The following is a 5479-nucleotide window of genomic DNA, read 5'->3' on the forward strand; positions in this document are numbered from 1 at the left end:
ATCCTGATCAAAAATAACTCCTAGAATAACAATGGGATTTGTCTGACCGTAACACTTCCATGTGAGCAATATGTAGCATACTGGTTAAAAAAAAAAGTGTGTACCAAGCTTGGAAATTAAAACTAGAAGAAAAAAAGCCCATTCCCAACGCATTCTCATAAGCAGGTTTGTATGATATCGTGCTAAAAAAGTATCCACAACAATTTGCGTGATATCCTAGGAAATCACGGCAACTGCTGGCGGTCACATGACATTTAAGTTTAGGTTTGCCAACGTATTGTTGTTGTCTCAGTGCATGCATTCTTTTAGTCCAGTGCAACACCGCCAGCGCCTCCACTAGTTAGCTTAGCGTAGCGAATGGAATCCTATGTTGCCGGTTAGCATGTTGTGAGTAAACGTTAGCCAGGACAGATATTGCCTTGGGACTATATTGGGTGAAGCACTGCCACATGGGCGCAGAGATCACGCAGCACCTGAAACCCCCCAGCTTCTTTCAAAATATGACCAAGACTTCTCAGACAATCAAGATCTTGAAGCATATCTCTACGAACCAGAGTTATCAGAAGAGGAGCTGCGTGCTTTGGAAATAGAACGAGAGGAGGAGGAGGTTGCAATCAATCAACAGCCCGAGGATGTGAGGCATCCTGCTGTCCTTGACTTTTTTTTCGGTATGATAAAGTCAACTGGGAAAAACGCTGAATGGACCCAATTAACCGCTGTCCACAGAGTAAGTGACTGTGTACTGTAAGCGGTGAGTGTAAATTGTAATTTCCCCACTGGGGATCAATAAACAGTATGAATTAAATTACTGTAAACATGACGCATGGTTATTTTACGGGATAGATCGACCCGTATCAGACCTGTATTCACAGTGTTGCTATGTGATATCTCGCCGCCATGTAGCAGCGCTTCGGCTGTGTTTCCAACCAATATAGTCCCAAATCCATGTCTGCCTAGGAATTCGTCTAGTCTTAATCTGCATTGCTATTTGTACTCCTTGTGAATACGCAGGCCACAAGAAGTAATAAGGTTGTTGTTATTGTTATTTTGGCTCACCTTTACTCAGATCATGCTATCCTATGCAACATAGGATTCTGGGGAGACTGTGATAGGCCCCATTTCATCAAACAGAGTACTAACCCGGGACACAAACACCCGATTCCTGGGTAAAAGTCTTGTTTAACCTGTGTTTTAGTACCTTACCATCCACCAAAAACTCTTCCAATTGCGGATCTCAGCGCTCTTACAAAGCAGAGTCAATGTGGGGCTTGCATTAATAAAACTGTGGAATACATACAAATTACAGTACATTTATTTTCAAAGCTTTATGCAATACTATACAATACAACTTTATTGTCAGTTTCAGAAATTCATTTTGCATTCCTGAGCAGCTTCGCTCACAAAAAAAAAAGTACACAAAGAGTTAAACAATTACACATATGGTAACGATGGAAAACAGCTATGACAAAAGCTATGACAAAGAACCATGTTTCATGATATCCTTGGATCCAGGTCTTAATCGGCAGCACACTGATATGTGTGAGTGTTTCATGAGAACAGTTTTAAGAGTTTTTAGAGAACACAAGACTACATTAATAGTTATACACTTATATTTAACCACACAGCAGCCTAATGGAGCAGTGTGAGCCACACTTTGTGCTTGGTTGGGAGGCATCACACTCCCAGGGCCTCAGCCGACAGTGTTTTTATTAGGCATCATTTGAGCACAAGTGATCCAGGAGCAGCAGAAGAGTGTCATCTCGCAATTAAAATGAAAAAAGGTGTGATTTAACTGGAGTCTCTGGCATTGGAATTATCAAATTAAATTTGACACCCTTCTCAACAAACGTTATTTTTATTTATTCATTTTCCCGGCTCATTAGATTTCAGATTTTCACGTGGAAATATCTGCAGTGCCACAAATGATAATAGAGGCTTGTAGAGGTGATTGCTGAAAGCAGCTTTTTAGGATACAGAATAAAACAGAATATATGGTACCATTTACCCCAAAATATGTAGTAACATTATATTGTTTTATATCAAATCAAAATTGTGTGTTTATATATATATATATATATCTCAAAAAAGCTAAACACATTAATTTTCAGAATTTAATGGTACAAATTACTAATCTTGAACGATAGATTTTACCAGCACCCCACGTCAGAGAAAAGAAATTGGGGGTGTATGAGAAAATTGGGAAACAATAAAATAAATTATTAAAAGGAGACACAGGGGAGCTTTGTTGGAGGTGCCATTGTTCTGTGCATATTATAAAGTCACATAGTTTGCTTTTTGTTTTTGGCTTTTGTAAAATGGCATATGTTGGGAGTGAGATTTTATTGGGGGCGGATGTGGTCCTTAATAATAATAATAATAGTAATAATTAATAATTGTATTATTGTATTACCTATATACAAAACACATCCCACATTTGCCTTCCATTGCACAAAGTGTATTCCCCCTCTATTAGTACTCTGTGAGTATTTCAAAGGAAATAACTTTTACTATTTCTGTAATGTGTCCAGCTGGACAACTGGTTTCCTACCGCCAGCAGGTGATCGTGTCCATGTCCTGAGCCGCCAGCAAGTGCCGCAGTTATGAAGGTTTTACTCTTGATTATGGAGAAGTTAGCTGTGACTCGGTGATCTCTAATCACATCCGTCTCTCAGAGCAGCGTGTATGGATTGGTGGTCGTAGAGCAGGAGTGAATCAACCTCATTGATCTGCTGTGATTCCTTTGTTCCATCCCCTCCTAGCTCAACTAATTGAGCTATTCTTTGTCGACAAGATTGACTTTTATGCCTAATATTAAGGAGCTGTATTTATTCCCTTGAGGGTAAAAACAAATTAAAGGAGTGTTTCCCCCCCTTCTTCTTCATTTATTCTCTCATACGGATATCATTCATATAAACCCCTTTCTCCAAGATGCTCATAAATTCGGAGAAGAAATCATTATTTTCTCATAAATGTGATGATATTGCTCTCATTGGGCGGGCTGTGATGTTCAAGCACATTTATGAGATAGGATATCCATCCTGCTTGTCACGTGGCAGCTGCCTCGGTTTCTGATTGGCTGAGCAACGTTGGCGGTAATGCCATTTCATTAAATAGAGACCCACAGACGTTTTCCATCTGGGAACAGAGGATTCTCCTCATCCGTCTCTCTGCCAAGGGAGACTTAAAGATGAAAAGTGACCTGATGAGTCCGTTCACTCTCCCTCTCTCCCTATGAGGGACAGGGTGTCTCTGTAATAACCGTCGGTCTTTGAGACTGGCCATCTAGTAAACAGAGCTGCATTGATGACAGTGTGTCCCCTTTAGCCCTGAGGCCATTATTGACCAATGCATTACTAGAAGGTTTTGTCCAACTGGAGTGATTACAGAATTTAGCTGAGATTTACTCAGCAGTTAGGGAGACAGGACTGTCTTAGGGAGATGGACTGCTCAGCCAAGAGGAGGTTGTGGGTTCAGATCACCAGGGACAGGTCTGTGAGCGTCTCTGAGAGCTGCTTCATTAGACACTGTTATTCAAAGGGAGAATTAAGAATGCATCTGTTCACAGAAAACAAAGCGGAAGGGAGGGTGCACAGACGGTTAGAGTTGGGGATTTTTGTTTGCATCAGGTGTGGAACAAGAAAATATCCTCCAAAGGTTAAGGGAACACAGATGGCATGGCAACTGCAGAGGAGTGGCTGGTATGGGGACATGGATGTGTCCATCTTGGAAGCACATTTGATTAAACTATTCCAGCTTTCTGTGAAATATGACTTTTACTGACACGTCAACAAATTTGAAACCGCCATGATGTGTGTCCCAGTGCTGCCAGCGTGTATGATGAGGCTACATACGTACGTAAATTAGAAGTGCCATGGCCTATTGAAATGTTATTAAAAGTGACTCATTTTCTGCACCATGATTTGGATCTGCTCCGAAATTGAATGGGTTTGTCCTTGGCCCATGCTACACCGTTCCACTAAATTTCAGGAAAATCGACCCAGTTGTTCTTTGATTCTGCTAACAAACCAAACCAAAAAACATGCCCTTCTTTGCAGAGGTAACAATTGGTGCTGGTGTTTTCGGGACAGGTTGTTCCTCACATGGCATCACTGTGTGCTGTTCTTAAGTATCATTTAGATCCCCTGTTTTTATTTTTTGGAGTTCCAGACAGTAAAGTACAGCCAAACAGGACAAAGAGTATTGGAAAAAGAGACACTTACGTAGCTGTAACGTATCCTGAGTAGCTAATACTGTAGCTATCTTACTTTGTGCATGCAAACAAATCCCATTTCTGGACATTTTGTTGTCTATCAATGTCGTTTGAACTCTTTCTCCCTGCATCCATCCTGTTCAGCAGCCCAACAACCTACTGGCATTCATTATCATTTATAAGTACCTTTAGTATGATACAAATGCATACAACACACGATTGTTCATTTTGGCTCTGTGCTTAGTGCTTGGCATTCCCCCTGTGGGTTCTTGTGTGTGACAGCATCATTCTTCTGATGAGTATCCTGGATGGTCTCTCTCTTTTGTCCAGCACCGACAAATGATAAAAAAAAACATTTACCAATCTACACCTTTTTTCCAGCCATTTCAAGTCATCTCTTAAACCCCATTTGCTTGAAATAGTTTTCAGACGTTGGAGGCCATTTAGGTATTGAAACATTCGCTGTGGGGGGGGGGCTAAAGCTGAGCTGCAGCGTAAACCAAATGACGTTGTCCGAAGTTGCCCTTTACCCCATGTAGCACACAACTGGAGGTTGTGTGTCAGACGCTTTCTCATCTACTAGAAATACTGGGTTTAGGCGAGGGATGGCGCCTGGTAGAGCATGCAGGAAGCAGGACATAACAAGGCTTACACCGCATTCATGTAGCCGATTTGTAACTTGGTCATAAACAACCGAGTCTTATGTCGTTTCTTACATTTGTCTGATGATTTCAGCATTGGCCCTCACCGACAGAAGTTCCTGAATCACTTTGTCTCTCCAGTTAGACATTTTCGTTAGCGTCTTCGTGTAAATGACCCTCCTCGTTCACCTTGCAGATGTTTGTTTTCTTCCGGTTTTACGCCATGATGGAGACTTCATCACACGCCCACTCAACCTCTGTGAATTCCCCGCATACTGGGCTGTTCCATTCATACATGGGCTCAATTGGACTTTATACTTGAGAGGTAGCGGGGTAAAGTCTGTTTAATAATAGTACAGTCTGACTGATTTGGACTCCTCCACATAAGGCATAGATAATTTCAGGTTTGCAGTGCATGTGTCATAGTCAAACACTGGCACTATCCAAAGAAGACAACGGGGCCAAGTCGTATCGTAAAGACATACTTTCCAACGGCTGTCACTTATTCTGCTGAGAGCTTGGTAAAATACGGGACAGTCATAGGATTGCCAAACTAAGTAGAATTAAAAATAACGTATAGATAGATAGATAGATAGATACTGTGTGTGTGTATATATATATATATATA

The 5479-nt window shown here is 41.2% G+C and overlaps 1 long non-coding RNA gene across 1 annotated transcript in view; it reads right to left on the bottom strand.

The window, feature by feature from the left end:
- LOC116673251 (uncharacterized) overlaps positions 1-5479 on the bottom strand; it is a 26814-nt gene that overhangs the window by 9080 nt on the left and 12255 nt on the right. The gene's annotated exons all lie outside the window — the stretch shown is intronic.

This window comes from Etheostoma spectabile, chromosome 23 (genome assembly GCF_008692095.1).
Source record: "Etheostoma spectabile isolate EspeVRDwgs_2016 chromosome 23, UIUC_Espe_1.0, whole genome shotgun sequence".
Lineage (NCBI taxonomy): Eukaryota > Metazoa > Chordata > Actinopteri > Perciformes > Percidae > Etheostoma > Etheostoma spectabile.